The sequence below is a fragment of the Giraffa tippelskirchi genome, chromosome 2, assembly GCF_054371585.1.
Source record: "Giraffa tippelskirchi isolate mGirTip1 chromosome 2, T2T-mGirTip1v1.2.pri, whole genome shotgun sequence".
In the NCBI taxonomy this organism is placed as follows: domain Eukaryota; kingdom Metazoa; phylum Chordata; class Mammalia; order Artiodactyla; family Giraffidae; genus Giraffa; species Giraffa tippelskirchi.
The window spans coordinates 36,063,067-36,083,674 of NC_137276.1; the positions used below are offsets into that span (position 1 = coordinate 36,063,067).

At 43.0% G+C, this 20,608-nt stretch overlaps 1 long non-coding RNA gene across 1 annotated transcript; it reads left to right on the forward strand.

Annotated features, from left to right (window-relative positions):
* The first annotated feature begins 2,515 nt into the window (after positions 1–2,515).
* LOC145531593 (uncharacterized) lies at positions 2,516–14,186 on the forward strand. The gene is made up of 7 exons (XR_014072579.1): positions 2,516–3,063; positions 3,768–3,873; positions 5,926–6,245; positions 6,787–6,931; positions 7,150–7,401; positions 12,129–12,209; positions 13,352–14,186. It is a non-coding gene; the product is annotated as an uncharacterized LOC145531593 (long non-coding RNA).
* The last annotated feature ends 6,422 nt before the right edge of the window (positions 14,187–20,608 follow it).

Sequence of the window (20,608 nt, forward strand, 5' to 3'; positions counted from 1 at the left end):
GGGGTACTTAGGTAAGTTAACCTGGTGTCTTTCCTTGAATTGGGTGCTTTGAGTTTATTGGAATAAAAGTGAAGATGACATGAGAGCTTTTAGCTCCAAAAATAGAAACAAAAAGCTCCTCCCAGCTGGTTACAGCTTTCTCAGGCAACTGAGAAATTAAAAGGAGGCAAATGCTCATACCATGCAGTGGTCCCACAGGGAAACCCACTCCTTAATGAGTGAAGACACGCTCATCTGGGCTGTATACATAAGAATAGGCCACCCAGTGCTCTGAGCACTCATGGTGGTTTTAGTCTGCTGGAGCAAGAAACCCAGACACCTTTCTAGGAGGAACTTGAATTATCTCCCTGAGCCTTTAAAACATAAACATTCTATCTGATCTTCTTAGGCATCTTGCTCTACATTTTGAGAGCTTGGTTTGTTGATCAGTGAGAAAACTCTTCTTGGTCTCTGTAGTCTGGAAGGTACTCCTATGGTATACATTTGGAAGCCAGTTGAATAGACTAGGATTCTGAACAGTCTCTGACTGGCCCTACTAGCTCTCAGGGGAGTTTATTATAAGGGGTCCCAATCCGTAAAGGGCCTTTATCGTGTCAACTTTCATTGGATCCACCAGTATAATAAGGGCCTTTACTTTGATTATTTTTGCAAATAAACTTTCTAGATCCTGTGAGGGCTGCATCCTCTGCACAATCTTACGGGGACATCTTTCATATCTTATTTAAGACCCTACTCCTCAATGGCTATGATGGATCCTTTAAACAGGAAAAAACTTTTAAACTGATAAAATTTTAGAGAGCTGTGTTTGTAAACAGCCATTTTATTGGTAGCTATGGAAAGACCATAGATTAATTTTGCCTGCTTTGAGCTTTATATAAATGAAAATTTAAAAATATGCTTTGCTTGTGCCTGACTTTGTGCAAAATTTCATGTTAGATTACCCATTTATCATGTATGTAGCTATAGTTTTTTCCACTTTCATTGTTATACAGAATTCTGTTGTATGACTATATCACTTCATTCTACTATTGAAGGACATTTAGGCTTCCAGTTTTTCGTTATTTATAAATAATGCTATAAATGTTCTTAAACACCCCTTTGGGTACACACTTACATGCCTTTCTGTGGGTCAACCCTGGAGTGAAATTGCTGTGTCATAGATATCCACGTATCTTCACCTTTAGGAGATGCTATCTCCAGTGGCGGGGTGGGCAGGGGTATGAGAGTTGTGATTTTGCCCCATCACTTAGCATTGTTAGTCTTTTCAATTTTTACCATTCTGATGGGTGTGGCAGGTGAATACTTTGTAGTTTTAATTTGTATTTCTTTGTATACGTAATGAAGATGAGCTATGCTTTGTATAGTTACTATTTCAATATTCCCTTGTAAGAAGTATCCTGTTCTGTTTCTTTTTTTTATTGTACTGCTAGTCTTTTGCTTAGTGAGTCCTAAAAGTTGATCTGAGTTCTGTCAGTTATATTCATTGCAAATATTATTTATCACTCTCTGGCTTGCCTTTCCACTCTTTCATTAGTATGTACATTTCTAGTTGTTTTTGGTGAGGGTGCAGAACCATCTAGTCAACCATTGTGAGAGCCAGAACTTGATCTTATTTTAATAACTAAAACTTATGTATTGTCAGTGGGAATTTGAGAAAGTTTTTTTGGAAAAGATTGCAAGTTGAGAAGGAAGCCAATTCTGGCAATGTAAGATTTAATGAGCAAAAAGATGCAGGGGAAATAGGGTCTGTGTGCCCCTAAGCTAATCTAGGGCTCTATGTTCTTAGGCAAGTGTTTCTACTCATGGGAAGAGGGAATACTCATTTTAATAAGTTCTTGAGAGAATTAAATGAGGAAATATGTGAGAAAGTTTTTGGCAAACACATAGGGTATCAAAATCAGGCTGAAATTACTTGACAGTTTTGCCCAGGGATCAGTCTGAGTGAATGAGTGAGTGAGTGTGTGTGTGTGTGTGTGGCATGCACATGTCCAGCACATATTGGTATTATTGCACCCTGTATGTCCTAACTTAAAACCGGGCCTGAGAATTATCGCTGATGTTGCAAAGATACATTTATCCACCAGAGGGAGACAAAGCACTTCTCCGTGAAAAAGTCCATCCGTAAAACCCGTTCTCTGACTTCACAGCTGCATCAGTTCCTATTTTTATGCAATGTGCCAAGCAGGCACAAATATGGAAAGACAGGCAAAATTGTCCTCGTTACTGTTGCTTGCCAACCAAAGAAATTCTTGCCAGCACTGGCAAAAATTCTTGGAACTAACTTAAGAAATAACATGTGCAACTAAAATAAATAAATTTATATAAAAAAAAAGAAATAACATGTGGAGAAAAATGTATCTTATTCACCCAGAACTAGCATCTATTTAGAAATATTTTCAATTCCTTTTCTAGCTCACTTTTGACATCAAAACTGAAAATAAAAAAGGATGGGTAATATTTTTCATATATTACAGAGTAGAAATTTTTGAAATAAGATTACTCTAAGAATTATGTCGGAGAAGGCAATGGCACCCCACTCCAGTACTCTTGCCTGGAGAATCCCATGGACAGAGGAGCCTGGCGGGCTGCAGTCCATGGGGTCGCTAAGAGTCAGACACAACTGAGCGACTTCACTTTCACTTTTCACTTTCACGCATTGGAGAAGGAAATGGCAACCCACTCCAGTGTTCTTGCCTGGAGAATCCCAGGACGGGGGAGCCTGGTGGGCTGCCGTCTGTGGGGTCGCACAGAGTCGGACACGACTGAAGCGACTTAGCAGCAGCAAGAATTATGCAAATAGAAATCAACATCAGCATGAGTAAATTAGCTTAAGATATGTTCACAGGATTTTAGGAAATATGCAGACATAATAATGAACACTTATTTCTAAATGTGAAAGACTTGATTGGCAATTCTCAACTTTCATTTCACCCATCTCCTTCCAAGCTTTATCATAGAAGCTATAAAAGCTACAATTTTTTTCTCTGCCCCCTTTTAGCTGCAGGTGGTCAAAGAGATGCAGGTAGAAACCGCTAGCGAGGACTTCCATTCTGGAATGAAATGGTAAGACTTAGTACAGGAAATTTCTTTTCTCCTTTGTTCCCCCTCCTCCTGCCCCATCTTCCTGGGGATGCAAAACTTGGCAGTGGGATCACCATCCCTGTCCATGAGATGACAAGTGTGAGGATAAAGCCGGTATAACTAAGGATGTCAGAGAGGACAGGCAGGATCCTTCCTTGATGAGCATTATCTGAAGCAAAACCTGAAGTTTGACATGTCATTTGGTTATAGAGTGGATATCTTCAACAGACTGGTACTAGGAGAGTCAGGGAGTCCCGTCACCCTACCTGACATAGCCTGTGATTCCTTCAAGGTCAGCACCAGGTTAAAGGACACAGACCCTGTGGTGACTGAACACAGGGTCAACAAAACAGAACTAATAAATCAAATAGTAACAGAAAACAGGTATTTGTATCAACACAGGCCTAATTTGGCCTTAAGGGTGGACAGACAACAAACAAAGGTATCTAATTGGAAAAGGAAATGGGAAAGAGTAAGATTTCTACATTCTGATTAAGCAGAGTAGCAATTTCCTATTTCATGTCCAGGATATTGAGAATAATTGCTGTTCCATGGTCCGGTGCAGGGAGATTTCATGGAACAGAATTATCTGAAAATCAAGGGTTGTTTAAAGAACTGGGGAGAACAGAGTTGGCAAAGGGGGGGGCGAGATATTATATGATGTCATATGATGTCTCCCTGGAAAGGTCGAGAAGGTGTGGGTGGCTTCTCCCTGGAACCGTCATACACTCGCTCCATGAACTGCGAGGGGACAGTGAAGGTGCACTTCCAGAAGGCAAGAAGCAGGAGGAAGTAAATCCTTTCAAATGTTGAACTTTATCAGGGCCTGCTCCTAATGCTCTTCTCACTTTCAGGCTTTCATTAAATGCTGGTAACTCTCAAATCCTCATCTCCAAAGCAAATCTTCTGAGTTTTCAGACTCATTTCCAACTGCCACCTGGATGTTTGCACAGTCTGTCAAACTCACCATGTCCAGAAAGGAACCCCTTAAAATATCTTTTCTTCCTGTGTATTCTCTTTCCCGTTCTGCATATTTTTGGGGCAGTTTTTATTCAGTGCTGACTACGTGTCTCTCACTTTGCTAGTGCTAGTGGTATAAGGAAGAACAAAACCAGATGTGGTTCTTCTCCATTGCATTTTCAGCCTAGAGGGACAGACTACCACTAAATAAATAAGCACACAGATAATTACATATTTCAGTCCATCTTGTGATGACAAAGGAACGGACACCAGAGGAAAGTTAGCAGGGGAACTTCTAATTAGGCAGAATATTACCCACCTGGTCACCCAGGGTGTCCTCTTCTCATTTCTCTCTCTTACCATTTACATACAACCAACCAAAACATTTTGCCTATTTGACGTCCAAAATATTTCTCAAGCCCATCTCCTCTTTCACTTCCTCATTATCCTAGCTGAGACTCTATCTTCTATGTGGTATCATACAGGTACCTTTTTTATTTCAATGGAATAAAACTAGAAATAGAAGAAAAATAGAAAACTCACAAATATGTGGAAATTAAACAACATACACTTAAATAATCGATGGGTCAAGGAAGCAATCACAAGGGAAACGAGAATAGCATGAGAAAAATGGAAATAAAAATACAACATATCAAGAAGAATGAGATATAGCCAAAGCAGTGCTAGGCGGGAAACTTACAGCTGTAAATGCATACAATAATGATTCAGAAAGCTTTCAAATCAGTCAGTTGTTTACATTAAATAGCTAGAAAAAGAGGAGAAAACTGAACCCAAAGGTGATAGGAGAAAAGAAATAAAAAAGATTAGAGAAACGATAAAGAATAGAGAAAATAAGCAATATCTAAATTTGGTTCTTTAAAAAGATCAACAGAATTTGTGAGCATGGAGTTGTTAATAATATTCCTCTATTGTTGTTTTAATGTCTGTGGGATCAGTACTGATAGCCCTTTTTTCATGTCTGATATTAACAATTTTGTGTCTTCTCCTTCTTGGTTAGCCTGGCTAGAGGTTTATCAGTTTTAATGATCTTTCAAAGAACCATTTTTGGTTTCCTTGATTTTCTCCATTGATTTCCTATATCCAGTTTCATTGATCTTTGCCCTCATTTTTATTCTTTCTTTTCTTCTATTTAGTTTGGATTTAGTCTTCTAGTTTACTAAGGTGGAGGCTTAGGTTTTAGATCTTTTCTTTTTTTTTTTAGATCTTTCTTCTTTTCTAATACATGCCTTCAATGCTGTATATTTTCCATATTGTTAGTATCACTTTTACTGGTCCTACCAGTTTTTATAAGTTGTATTCTCATTTCGTTCATAAAATTTTTTTAAATTTCTTTTGAGACTTGTTTTTTTACTTATGTATCAACTATGTTATTTAATTTTCTGCTATTTGGAGGTTTTCCAGCTTTCTGTTTTGATTTCTAGTTTAATTCCACTGTGGTGCAGAGTATACTCTATATTTCTGTTCTTTTGAATATGTTCAAGTCCATGTTCTGCCCCAGAATGTAGTCTATCTTAGTGAATGTTCCATGCGAGCTTGATAAAGATATATACTCTGCATTTGTTGGGATGAAATAATCTATAGATGTCAACAGATCCAATGGATGATGGTGCTCTTCGTGTCAGCTACATCTTTACTGATTTTGTGCGGGCTGGATCTGTCCATTTCTGATATAGGGGTGTTGGAGTCACAGTGGATTGGTTTATTTCTCCTTGTAATTCTATCCATCTTTGCCTCACAAATTTTGACTCTGTTGTTAGGCCCATCCCGATTAAACACTGTTACAGCTTCTTGGGGAATCGACCCTTTTATCATTATGTATGTCCCTTCTTTATCCCTGATCATTTTCTTTGCCCGGTTCTGCAGTGGGAAGGCCCAAGCTCGCCCTCAGTGGATTCACCTCTGAACTCTCTCCACCGCTTGTGAAGGTGACCTGCAGCCCTGTTGTGTGAGGTTGGCTTAGACGACCCGCTGTTATCTGCAGAGGAACAACCAGAAACTGTCACGAAATGTCTTGAGTCGTTGTCAGCATCCTGGGCCTTCTCCGTGTCCACACCCTCCACCTCAGTGGCTCACGCCTTGGAGCACCATCTCTGGGGTGAAACCTTTCGCTCTTCCTCCGAGCTCCTCGTGTTCTGCAGTTTGGCCACAGAGTCGAAGCTCTTCCCACCCTCAGTGGGCAACTTGTAAGTGAATTTGTCGTGGTCACAATCTCTCCTGGCGCTTCAGTGCCTCCCAAGCTCTGCTGGGCTCCACGGTCCGAGTCCCGGGAGCTGGGGCTCCAAGCGGGGCCGTGGGACCCGGGGTGAGGCCAGAGGGCAGTGGACACTCGGCCCCTCGGTAGCCCCGCGGCTTGCGCCTGTCTGGGATGTTAATGTTGTTGATTCGTTACCAAACTGCCGTCTGGAAAGCCAGTCACGATTCAAACATCATCAGAGATCATCCAGGTATCTCAGGAGGAATGGTTCTTACTTTGGTATCCACCTTACAATTCATTTAATGTTTGGGAGAGGGTAATTTTTTTTTTTTAAGTGTATTCTCTTACCAAAAAGTGAGACTAATTTCTAGTGATAGAGCTGCAAGTCAAGACTTGTGAGTGGCAACTTGATACAGAGGTCTCATGCGTGTGTGGGACCTCCGCTTAGACTTTGGGGCCCAGCAAATGGGTTTGAATTATGGTCAGATATTTATCAGCTGTGCCATCTTAACCCCAATTGCTCTCTAAAGGATTGTTCAGTTAAGTCTGCAAAGGGCAGTTGGATCTTGGTGAATAACTGTGGATTATCAACTTCATCGGAGGGTCACTCCAACTTAGCTGCTCTTCAAGATGTCATTTCTTCGTTGGAGCAAAGCAACACATTCTTTGGGTCTGGTATGTCTGTTGGAAGTAATTTACCTCCTGAATTTAGTTTACATACATAAATAATACATGTCATTGTAAAAAATTCAAAACATGTAATAATGAGCAGAAAGAAGGTAAAGCTAGCCTGAAAGCTGTACCCTAAATTAACTCCCAGTATTCAGGGATCCTAGTAGACAAGAGGCTCACACTGTTGGTATATCAATTCTCACTTGTTCCCCTGCTTTCAGCACAGCCTTACCACCTCCAGGGGAAGCTGAGGCCCCCGAGTCCAGAGCTTTGCTGAATGAGCATCTCCAGGGAGTAAACCTCCAGTCTTCAGCCAGTGGCAACGGAATACAGACTCCAGCCACTCTGTTTTCAGACTTGCCTTGACTCCCCCAGTTTTCCACCCACCTGATCACGACAGGGGGTCTGACCAGGGATCGAACCCAGGCCACCTTCACTGAGAGCAGAGTCTTAGCCACTGGACCATCAGGGAAGTGCCTATTCTGTTGGCTTCTGCCGTACATCAACATGAATCAGCCATAGGTATATGTATGTCCCCTCCCTCTTGAGCCTCCCTCCCACCTCCCACTGCAAAATAGCCAGTGGAAATTTGCTGTATGACACAGGGAGCTGAAATCCAGAGCTCTGTGCTTCCAAACTCTTTTTGCTATTGTCTCCCTGCCACTTTTATTTTTCTTTATGGTTGAACTTTTAATTGGATCTGTTTACAGTTATTTCAGTGGAGTTATAAGAGGGAGTAGAGATAAGTTTTTCATTTTTTATGATTAGTGGGAGCTATCTCATAAAATTCTCATATACATTTTAGGTACTAATTAAATTTAATCTAGTGTCCTAGAACCTGTTGAGCTGAGTAACTGCTTGGTGTGTATGTGTGTGTGTGTATTGAGGATGAGGGGGCATCAGTGCTAGACAAATGTTTAACTGACCCTAGTTTTGTACTATTACCATCAGTTCAGTTCAGTTCAGTTGCTCATTCGTGTCCGACTCTTTGCGACTCCATGACTTGCAGCACGCCAGGTCTCCCTATCCATCACCAGCTCCTGGAGTCTACCCAAACCCATGTCCATCGAGTTGGTGATGACATCCAGCCATCTCATCCTCTGTCGTCCCCTTCTCCTCCTGTCCCCAATCCTTCCCAGCATTAGGGTCTTTTCCAATGAGTCAACTCTTTGCATCAAGTAGCCAAAGTATTAAGAGTTTCAGCTTCAACATCAGTCCTTCCGATGAACACCTAGGACTGATCTCCTTTAGGATGGACTGGTTGGATCTTCTTGCAGTCCAAGGGACTCTCAAGAGTCTTCTCCAACACCACAATTCGAAAGCATCAATTCTTCGGCGCTCAGCTTTCTTCACACTCCAACTGTCACCTCCATACATGACTACTGGAAAAACCATAGCATTGATTAGATGGACCTTTGTTGGCAAAGTAATGTCTCTGCTTTTAAATATGCTATCTAGGTTGGTTATAACTTTCCTTCCAAGGAGTAAGTGTCTTTTAATTTCATGGCTGCAATCACCATCTGCAGTGATTTTGGAGCCCCAAATAATAAAGTCTGACCCTATTTCCGCTGTTTCCCCATCTACTTCCAATGAAGTGATGGGACCAGATGCCATGATCTTAGTTTTCTGAATGTTGAGTTTTAAGCCAACTTTTTCACTCTCCTCTTTCACCTTCATCAAGAGGCTCTTTAGTTCTTCTTCACTTTCTGCCATAAGGGTGGTGTCATCTGCATATCTGATGTTATTGATAGTTCTCCCGGCAATCTTGATTCCAGCTTGTGCTTCTTCCAGCCCAGCATTTCTCATGATGTACTCTGCATATAAGTTAAATAAGCAGAATGACAATATACAGCCTTGATGTACTCCTTTTCCTATTTGGAACCAGTCTGTTGTTCCATGTCCAGTTGTAACTGTTGCTTCCTGACCTGCATACAGGTTTCTCAAGAGACAGGTCAGATGGTCTGGTATTCCCATCTCTTTCAGAATTTTCCACAGTTTATTGTGATCCACACAGTCAAAGGCTTTGGCATAGTCAACAAAGTAGAAATAGATGTTTTTCTGGAACTCTCTTTTTTGATGATCCAGCGGATGTTGGCAATTTGATCTCTGGTTCCCCCGCATTTTCTAAAACCAGCTTGAACATCTGGAAGTTCACGGTTCACGTATTGCTGAAGTCTGGCTTGGAGAATTTTGAGCATTACTTTACTAGCATGTGAGATGAATGCAACTGTGCAGTAGTTTGAGCATTCTTTGGCATTGCCTTTCTTTGAGATTGGAACGAAAACTGACCTTTTCCAGTCCTGTGGTCACTGCTGAGTTTTCCAGATTTGCTGGCATATCGAGTGCAGCACTTTCACAGCATCATCTTTGAGGATTTGAAATAGCTCAACTGGAATTCCATCACCTCCACTAGCTTTGTTCGTAGTGATGCTTTCTAAGGTCCACTTGACTTCACATTCCAGGATGTCTGGCTCTTGGTGAGTGATCACACCATCGTGATTATCTGGGTCATGAAGATCTTTTTTGTACAGTTCTTCTGTGTATTCTTGCCACCTCTTCTTAATATCTTCTGCTTCTGTTAGGTCCATACCATTTCTGTCCTTTATTGAGCCCATCTTTGCATGAAATGTTCCCTTGATATCTCTAATTTTCTTGAAGAGATCTTTAGTCTTTCCCAATCTGTTGTTTTCCTCTATTTCTTTGCACTGATCGCTGAGGAAGGCTTTCTTATCTCTCGTTGCTATTTTTTGGAACTCTGCATTCAGATGGGAATATCTTTCCTTTTCTCCTTTGCTTTTCGCTTCTCTTCTTTTCCCAGCTATTTGTAAGGCCTCCTCTGACAGCCCTTTTGCTTTTTTGCATTTCTTTTCCATGGGGATGGTCTTGATCCCTGTCTCCTGTACAATGTCACGAACCTCTGTCCATAGTTCATCAGGCACTGTTACCATAATTAATCATAAATGTAATCTTCTTTGCTCCTTTTCCCTCATATTTTATAAATGCTGGTGCTGCTAAGTCGCTTCAGTCGTGTCCGACTCTGTGCCACCCCATAGATGGCAGCCCACCAGTCTCCCCCGTCCCTGGGATTCTCCAGGCAAGAACACTGGAGTGGGTTGCCATTCCTTTTATAAATAGTTGTTTTTAAATCTATTCTTTTGCACATTGGCCTTAAATCTGTGTCAAAGTTTCTTCCTTTCCAAGAACAAGTAGAACCTGCCTTGCCTGGAATGTAAAAAGTTTTTCAAAATACAGTAGGACCTTGACCTTTGTTGTTAAACATGCTTTTGTCCCATGTACACGTATTAAGAAAAATTAAACATTAAAAGCTAAGAAAAATTATAAAGAAAATGAAATTTAACAAAGCTCTTGCAGGTGAGGGATTATAAAAACCTATAGTCATTTCTCCGTTTATTTTCTATTTCTTTGTTATGAATTAAAAGTACTCTCACATAAGTCCCTTTATGTCTATAGTGCAAACAGAATTAACAAATGATAAGTGCCAATTTTATTCAAATATTTGTTTATTCTATATTCTCTTGGGTGCAAATGACAGAAACTCGTCTCAAACTAACTGGCTGAAAGGTAATTTATTTATTTGAATACCTGGGAGTTTCAAGAATTTATTCAGCTCTAATTATAACTGGATCAAATGGGATGTCAAATGATGTTGTCCGGATTCAAGCGTTATATCTATCTGTCCATCACAAACATTGTTTCATAAAAATTTTATCGGGCTATTGACAATAATATTTAAACAAATATTCAAGCAAGTGTTTCATTTGTGGTGGTTCCCTCAGGAGAGTAATTTTTCTCTTGGGTTTTCCTTCTAGTCGTGTGGATGAGAGCCACAGGGTGAAATTTGTCTGGTAATTTTATAATCAGTTCATTCACTGATCCCCATCTGATCTACTTTCTCTGTGGACACTTGTGTATTGCACCCTTGAATGTCTGAGCTTTCTCTAGCCTTATCAGCCACAGTGGATGGAGAGGTTGCTTCAGCCTGTGGGAGATGAAAATGCCAAACTCTTGCTTTCCTGATAAGACATAAGTCAGCCAATGTCAATTCTCTGTGAAGACTCTCCCCAAAGTCTCCCCATTCCTCTCAGATTAAAAGTTATTTATAGAGAACTTAAGTTTTCTCCCTCAAAAACATGCTCTTATTCCTAGGAGAAACTAAGTGCAGGAGGGGATGCTGGGAGAGGAGCGGCCACTTGCTGGGATCTCCCAGTCCCCACCCCAGTTGGGAACAAAGCGAGGCTTTCCTGGACCCCTCGGAGCAAAAGAGGGAGTGGAGGGAAGGGGAGTGCTTGGTCTAGATAAGGGGTGTGATGCCAGCACCAGCCGGCACCCACAGCCTGTACCCCATACCAGCTGCGGGGTTAGCAGGAGGGGTTCACTCTGCCCAGTCTGTCCCCCATTCCACGAACAGGCAATACTGTCAGGAAAGGATGGCTGGGAGACAGAGAGATGGGACAGTGATGGGGGGACTCCCTGTGAGGAACTAGCTGTGACCCAGATTGCAGTAGACCCAGGGACACGATGGGGAAGAGGGTGGTGCATAGGGGTGCTTTCAGACAAAGGCTCTCCTAGAGGGAGATGCTCAATGTGCCCACAGCCCAGGGGACGCCAGGGCACCCTAAGGTCTCTGCAGCCCTCCACACTCCAGGTCCCAGAGGGTGGTGGGGAAGGCGATGGCACAGACCTGACAAGGGGAACAAACACCCTTGCACAGCACCTTGTAGAGAAACATCTGCTCTGGGGAAGAAGGGCTCAGGGCTCAGGGTGGAAGGAGGCCAGAGCCCCTACCCCTTACCTCTGCAGCCCGAGGCCCAGGGTCAGTGGGTGGGTGGGGGCAGGTTGCACTGGTGGTTTGCTTGAAGAAGTTGGGGGAGCAAATAGATTAGAAGTGAGCCTGGGAGGGCTGGACAGAGAACTCTCCAACCCAGTCCAAGCCCCTCCCAGGAAACCCCACGATCAGTCTCCATGGTCCCAGTGGAGTGGAGGGGGGAGGGGGCCACTGGCCACCAGCCTCCTCTGATCCATGCACTCCCAGCCTTCCCTTTCCACCTGGGAGCATTCCACCGCCCTGCCGCCCTGGGCTCCCCGCCAAACCTGAGTGATGGTGGTAACTCCGTTGACTGACCAGCTCTGGGTAAACAGCTGTGTGTTCTCACTGGAGTTGCCTGTGTTCATCTTACAGAGCTCCGTACTCAGTGGAAGAGAAGAGGGGACCATGGCAGGAGCAGGGCTCCAAGGAAACACTGGCTGAGGTTTGGTCCAGGTGTGTGAGCATGGCCTCAGCTCAGAGCAGCCCTTTCTCTGGTCCCTGGGGGGTGGATCTGGAGGCAATGCTCCAGGAGGCCGTGGAGACGCTTCGAATGTACCAGCAACTACTCTCTTGGAGCAGTGCCCAGCCCGCATCATCCCCTGTATCTGCATTATTTCCTGTATCCACATTGTCTCCTGTCCCCGCATTGTCTTCTGTCCCCGCATCATCTCCTCTCTCTCGAAGCAGCTTGTGGTCTCCATCCTCCATCTGCAGTGTGCTGGGCGCAGCTCATTGTTTTATCACTGCCTCCACTGCCCATCATGTGAGGGTGGAGTGTCTTCCCTCTGTCTTTGCTTTCAGGTTCATTCAGGTTCCTCTGGCAAACCTCAGTTTCTTCCCATAGATTTGAACTTGGACTTCCTGGAGAAGCTCCATGGGGAGAGACTGGGGTCTCACCTCATTGCAGAAGCCTGGGGTTTGGCTCCTGTGGGGCCACCCCTGTGGGCGGAGTTCCCTTTGGATAGACCCAGGGCTCCACTCCATCTGCTGACCTTGCAGAGGGATGAACATGGGAACAGGCTGGGACTATGCTGATTTGTGCTGGTGGAGAGGGTCCTGTTGGCAGAGGACGGGGGTGGTCTTCTTCCCTGCAGGCAGCTGGCTTTGCTGCGATCCTCTGCCCTCCAGATCTGCCTTCCTCCTCTGAATGCTCTAAGTAGCAGTTACAGGTGGGGATGTGCTGCTTGCAGTTAGTGGGGACCCTATCCCCGCACGTAGTGGGTGGGGAAGGAAGGCTGCTGTTGGTTAGATCAGCTGAGGGCTGAGGCTTCAGTGTGATCCGGCAGCCCTTCAGCTCAGATCTCTTATAACCCAGGGGGAATACTGGAACATTGCCTGCTGTTTCTGGCCTATCAGTGTCCTGGATCTCCATCTCCAGGTGTAACCATGGATGCCATGAAGTCAGTCTGCCCAGAGTCCTTATAGTCAGAGAGTGGCTCCATGTAGAGCTTTATTTCCTCATATCCATGACCTGCAATAATCCATGTATCCTTCACAACTTGCTTTTATTTCTTACTGAGAATCAGAGATTTCTTAAACAGCTTTTCACTCCATAACCATCCATCCAGAAGTGAACCTAATGTATTCTGTTCTAGTACCCCGCTGGCAGCTGCTTGAAGTTCTGTCCATCAGAAGGCAGGAATCCATCACACTGTGGCCAGGATGACTTCCTGTGGTTCTTACCTATGAGAGTTCCAGGGCAGCATGAGGGGGACCACCTTGTTGTAAAAGGTGAATTTGTTGCTGAAGAAGTTAAAGTCTGATGTTTGTGTTCACATCCAAGAGCAGATTTTCTGCTTGTAAATCTCTGTGGACAGCACCCTCCTGGTGACCAGTCACACAGAGCACACTACTGGTGGACTCTACCTTCAGCCTCTCTGCTTTCCTACTGCCCTGAACCACAGGTGCTCACACACCTCTCCTCCACTAGCGTCCTCCAAACAAGGCGGAGAGTTTCCTCAGCCTCTGTCACTTTAGAGACTTCACTTTGTTGGGATGATCCAAGCCTTCATGATTCCTGCTTTGTGGGACCGTCTCCGGAGGCTGGAAGAGTTATGTCCAGTCTCATCAACAATCTTCATGGCTGTCGCTTTCCCAGCTGGGACGTGCTGGAGCCCGGTCTCCCTTGCCGATGGTCTCGAAGGTCTGGAGGAGACCATGTGAATCTGAGTGTCTCCTCAGCAGAGAAGGCTCAGAGGCCCCTCAGCACGGTGGACTCACTGCTGTGCTTGGAGTCGAGGTGTCCTAATGTCAGCTTGAGTTTGGGAAAAGCTGATGAGAAGCTTAGTCCAAATCAAATCAGTTCAAAATTCACCCCATGAACTGGTCTTTATGGCAAATCAAAACACGATGCCAGAGAAGGATAAAATGGAACAAAAGCAAATAGCAAGAAACTAGCTTTAAAAAGGAAAACTGAGGGAAAGGGAAAAATGATAAAAGTAAAAATTAAATCTACAGAAGTGAAAAAACAATATGGGGGAGAAAATAAAACTTCCAAACCAAAATAGACCAAAATGCCAAGGAGGAAACAAGCTGACTTTGGTCAAAGTCCCTGAGGTCACTGAAAAGCAGCTTATTGAGCCAGAAGGACTGATAAACTGGTCCTAATCAGGTGCATATTTGAAATTCTTAGAATTCCGAAACAATAACTCCTTATGAAGGCATAGGAAGAAATAGAACTATCAATAGGTTAGGGGAAAATTCACAGTGATTTTCTCACTTTTTAATCTCAGGTTGAAAACTATTACTCTTTTTTTTTTTTAAAGTGAGGCCCCCAACATGCTTTTTGTTTATATGAGTTATGCTGTCTGTATCTTGTTAGAATTGAAAACCTATAGGATGTTTCAGTGCCTCTTTATTTCTAGTTTGAAAAATTGTAATTTTGGTTTTAAAATTGGTTTTAAAAAGAGCTCATGATGCCTACACTTAAAATATTCAATTTCTTTTTCTTTAAACTCAAAATGATGGCTCTCAAAACAATGCCATAACCTAACTAGCATCATGATGGTGTTTGAAACTGTTCTGTTGCATAATATGGAATGTATGTGTGTGTGCTCAGTTGAGTCCAACTCTGTGAGTAAGGTACATTCTTAACATCTGTTAGGGAAGATAGTTCTCAGACTTTATAGTCTTGCCCAGTTCTCAGATGCCCCCCTCCCATGAGCCAGAGAGCTCCCTCTGATGGTTTCAGCAGCTTTAAACGTAGGGGTTGCAGCTGTGAGTTGAGAAAGCATGTCTTCTTTTTTTAAGCCCAAAATGCACAGTGCTCTGCGTGCCTCTGATGAAGCATGAAACCGGTAGGGGTGGCTGGGTGTTTTCACCGGTAGTTCAGAGGAGGGAACTAAGGTACTCCTGCCTGATATATTTTTTTTTTTTAATGTTTATTGACTATAATACAGATACTGAAAAGTATCTAAATTATACACATCATCAGTGTTGATGATCAGTGGTGGCTGCTTACAAATTGAACTCTTCTACTTAGCCAGCATCCAGATCAAGAAACAGGTTGTCATCAGCTCCCCTCCCCTCCCCTCCCCCAAGCGCTTATGCAATCACTTTCTCCACAGTGGTAACCACTACTGTGTCTTCTAACAGCACAGATTAGGTTTGCTTGTTTCTGAGCTTACATAACTGGAATCACACAGTGTTAGGCCCTTTGTGCCTGCTTCCTTTGCTCGCTGTTTTTATGAAATTGATTTCTTTCGTTTGTTATTCTGAATACTGTAGAGAAGCCCATTGTCCATTTTGCTGTCACTGGGCATTTGGATAGTTTTCGGTTTGGGCTGTTAAGAAAGAATGCTGCTCTGAACATACTTTTCCAGTGTTGGGTGAATATTTACATGGCTTTCTGTTTGATATATACCTGGAAATGGGATGGATTGCTTAAGAGGGCTGCATGTTTTTTAGTTTTGGTAGACACCATGTGTGCCAGTTTACATACCCACCAGCAGTGTATGAGAGTTCTGTTTGCTCTCTAATACCTAGCATTGCCTGCCTTTTATCTACGGGTATGTGAAAGTGTAGCACTGTGGTTTTAATTTGCATTTCCCTAATGCCTAATAAAATAGAACACCTTTTCCTCTGCTGATTGGCCATAACTTTCTCTGTAAAGTGCCAGTTAAAGTCTTTTGCCAGTTTTTCTATGAAGTTGACTGCACTATCCCTTAGTGTTTTGTGTGTATTCTTACATAATTTGGGTGTGAATTCCCCATTGAATAGGGCTCTGTATGCATCTCCTCTCCTCCTCATCCACCTCTGAACTCTCTGATGCTACCTCCTACTGTTTTACTCATTGATCACCCCATTCCAGCTGTTGGCTTTTTATGCTTTGAACATGCCATACCAGGCACTCTCCCACCTCAGGGCTCCCATTTCTGCTTGAAATGTTCTTTCCTAGAGAACCACATAAATCTCTTCCCTTTCTCCTTCAAGTCTTTGCTCCACTGTAACCTTAGTGAAGTCTTCCTTGATTTGGTTTTTGGTCTTGCAATACCTCTTACACATCCTATCTGTTACCTCTATCCATTACTTAGAGAACAACCAACCAAAAAAAACCGCAAAAAACCATACTTTGTACTAACAAAGTGTTCAAATACACACTGAATTAGAACAATATAAAGGTCTTTCTTTGTGTATCTTATCATCCAACATCAATAATTAGCAACATTTTATAATTTTATTTTATCCATAAATACTTTAGCCTGCATCTTTAGTAGATAAGTACCTTATTTTGGGAAAACATAGTTACTGCGCCATCATCAAATGTAACAAAACTAATAGTATATAATAGCAGTCCACATTCAAACTTCACAACTGTTACAGTTAAGTTTGAATCAAATGCACACATACAAACTACATGCATTGCTTTAAATTATTCAAAATATTCATTTTACACATTTAGTGCTTATTATCTCTCTCTCCCATTTGAATATCAACTCTATATGAGTGAGGTTTTTGTCTATTCTTTGCTGCATCTTCAACACCTAAAACTGTTATTGGCACATAATTGGGCTTGAATAAATGTTTGTTGAATGAATGAATGAAAGAATGAAGTTGGTAACATGAATCTAAGGGCCCAAGGAGTTTGTTTTCCAGCTCTAAAACTTTAGGCAACTTTCTGAGCTTCAATTTTCTTATCAGTAAAAAAGGACCAAACATCAGCTTTGCAGGGTTGTTGTGAGAATTTGACAAAATACGTGTACAGTGTTTGGCACCTAGCACACACTCAGTATAGCTATTTTTATTTCTTATTGCAACTCCCTTTTTTTGGTTTTCAGTTTCTGTCTTGTTCAACTCTTTGTGACTCTATGGATTGCAGCATGCCAGGCTTCCCTGTCCTTCACTGTCTCCTGGAGTTTGCTCAAACTCATGCCCATTGAGTCAGTGATGCCATCCAACCATCTCATCCTCTGTCATCCCCTTCTCCTCAAGCCCTCAATCTTTCCCAGCATCAGGGTCTTTTCCAGTGAGTCAGCTCTTCACATCAGGTGGCCAAAATATTGGAGCTTTAGCTTCATTTGAAAGCATCAGTTCTTCCGTACTCAGCCTTTTTTGTGGCTCCCGAGAGGTAACAGATGCAAGGTGTGTAGTGAAGAACTTGGCCTTACCCAAATTGGTCTGGCCTTTGTCCCTGGTTCCTGGGAGGAAACATTTAAACCCCTGGAATTTCCCAAGTGATGGGAGTGTCTTTGTTATTCATGGCGGGCCCCTTAGCTCATGTCTGATAGTTTATGCTAATGAGATGACTCAGGCCAAGTGATAGTCTGACCTCTGGGGAGTGGGGTGGGGCTGGAATCTAAGTTCAGTCCCATGGACAATAAATCAATGACTCACGCTTATGGGATGAAGCCCCAATAAAACCTCAAGACACTGAAGCTTGATTGAGTTTCCCTGATTGACCACACTCCATGAATATTCTGTACATTAATATCAACACCAGGAGTATCAAACATTCTGAGGACAATAGAAGCTTTGCATTGGGAACCCTCCCATACTCTTACCTTTGTATCTATTCTTCTGGCTAATTTTGATCTCTGTCCTTTCCCAGAAATAAACTGTAACTGTGAGTATAACATCTTTCAGTGAGTTCTGTGATTCCTTGCAGCAAATTGCTCAACCCAAGGGTGGTTTTGGAAACCTGGACTTGCAATTGGTATCAAGGGAGGCAGGACCCCCGGGTTCTGGCCCAGGCTCAGTAGCTGGCTGGCTGTGTGAACTGGCAAGAACTACTTGGCCTCATTGCCTCAGTTTGCTCATCTGAAACAAGGATAAACCAAAAGGTCTCTTGGCTCCCATAGCTTTATTATTAAATGAAGTTCTTTTCTTCTCAGTGAGCATTTGTCTCTGCCTGTTCCTCACACGCAGACACAAACAGATGTATGCAGAAGCCAGTCAAATGAGGGGTCACAGCCTCCTCATGTTAGGTGAAGGTGACAAAAGACCCTTTTCCGGGACTTTCCTGAAGGTCCAGTGATTAAGGTTCTGTGCTTCCAATGCAGGGGGTGAGGGTTCGGTCCCTGGCTGAGGAACTAACATCCTGGATGCCACATTCCATTGACCAGAGCCCATGGGAGGCAGCCCAGGAGTCCCATTCTGAGCCACCCTAGAGCAGCCTGTGGACCTGCCCAAACATGGGAGATAGAGGGCGCAGCCATGATTAACAGATCCCACAGCTGACAGCAACTGCATGAATGAGCCCAGTCAAGACCCAAGGAACTACTGAAATCACCTGAGGACTTGTAGGCAGTGATAAATTCTCATTGTTTAAAATCAAGTTTGGGGGTGATTTGTTATGCTGCAAAAAATAAGACATGAGGAAAACCTGATCATAATGTTCATCAGTTCCTTGCAGCAATTAGAACTTCTAAAAGTCTTTACTTCCTCTGATTTCTTTTCTGGGCCCTTAATATTCTCCTTTGTTGTATTTATGTTCTCTCTCCCTCAACTCCAAAGTAACCCAGTCCCCACTGGCCTTTGAGAAGAATGTTCTAGACTTTTGTCTACTACTACTCAACATGCATGTCCTTCCTGCTCCACAGGCAGCTCCTCCCAGAAGCTCATGATATGTTTTCCTTCTTTTAAAGGCTGAATAATATTCCACCATATATATGTACCACATCTTCTTTATTCATATGTCAGTGGGTATTTAGGTTGTCTCCATACTTCGGCCATTGTGAGGAGTGCTGCAGTGAACACAGGAGGGCAGAAATCTCTTTAAGATTCCACAGATGAACCTGTGGACATCATGCTAAGTGAAGTAAGGCAGTCACAGAACGACAGCTACAGAAATCTCTTTAAGATTCCACAGATGAACCTGTGGACATCATGCTAAGTGAAGTAAGGCAGTCACAGAACGACAGCTACTGAATGATTCCACTTGCATGTTCAGTTCAGTTGCTCAGTCGTGTCCAACTCTTTGTGATCCCATTGACTACAACATGCTAGGCCTCCCTGTCCATCACCAACTCCCAGAGTTTACTCAAACTCATGTCCACTGAGTCAGTGATGCCATCCAACCATCTCATCCTCTGTCGTCCCCTTCTCCTCCTGCCTTCAATCTTTCCCAGCATCAGGGTCTTTTCAAATGAGTCAGTTTTTCCCATCAGGTGGCCAAAGTATTGGAGTTTCAGCTTCAACATCAGTCCTTCCAATGAATATTCAGGACTGATTTCCTTTAGGACGGACTGGTTGGATCTCCTTGCACTCCAAGGGGCTCTCAAGAGTCTTCTCCAACACCACAGTTCAAAAGCATCAATTCTTCACTGCTCAGCTTTCTTTGTAGCCCAACTCTCACATCCATACACGACTACTGGAAAAACCATAGCCTTGACTAGATGGACCTTTGTTGACAAAGTAATGTCTCTGCTTTTAAATATGCTATCTAGGTTGGTCATAACTTTCCTTCCAAGGAGCAAGCGTCTTTTAATTTCATGGCTGCAGTCACTATCTGCAGTGATTTTGGAGCCCCCCAAAATAAAGTGTGTCACTGTTTCCATTGTTTCCCCATCTATTTGCCATGAAGTGATGGGACCAGATGCCATGATCTTAGTTTTCTGAATGTTGAGTTTTAAGCCAACTTTTTCACTCTCCTCTTTCACTTTCATCAAGAGGCTCTTTAGTTCTTCTTCAGTTTCTGCCATAAGGGTGGTGTCATCTGGATATCTGAGGTTATTGATATTTCTCCCGGCAATCTTGATTCCAGCTTGTGCTTCCTCCAGCCCAGCGTTTCTCATGATGTACTCTGCATATAAATTAAATAAGCAGGGTGACAATATACAGCCTTGATGTACTCCTTTCTTGATTTGGAACCAGTCTGTTTGTTCCATGTCCAGTTCTAACTGTTGCTTCTTACCCTGCATACAGATTTCTCAGGAGGCAGTTCAGGTGATCTGGTATTCCCATCTCTTTAAGAATTTTCCACAGTCTGTTATGATCCACACAGTCAAAGGCTTTGGCATAGTCAATAGAGCGGAAGTAGATATCTTTCTGGAACTCTCTTGCTTTTTCTATGATCCAATGGATGTTGGCAATTTGATCTCTGGTTCCTCTGCCTTTTCTAAATCCAGCTTGAACATCTGGAATTTCATAGTTCACGTACTGTTGAAACTTGGCTTGGAGAATTTTGAGCATTACTTTGCTAGCATGTGAGATGAGTGGAACTGTGCAGTAGTTTGAGCATTCTTTCGCATTGCGTTTCTTTGGGATTGGAATGAAAACTGACTCTTTCCAGTCCTGTGGCCACTTGCATGAGGGATGTAAAATAGTCAAGCTCTTAGAAGCAGAGACTAGAACAGTGGTTAGCAGGGACTGGGGGAGAGAAAGAGAAATGGGAGTTTTTCAACTGGTAAAAGTTT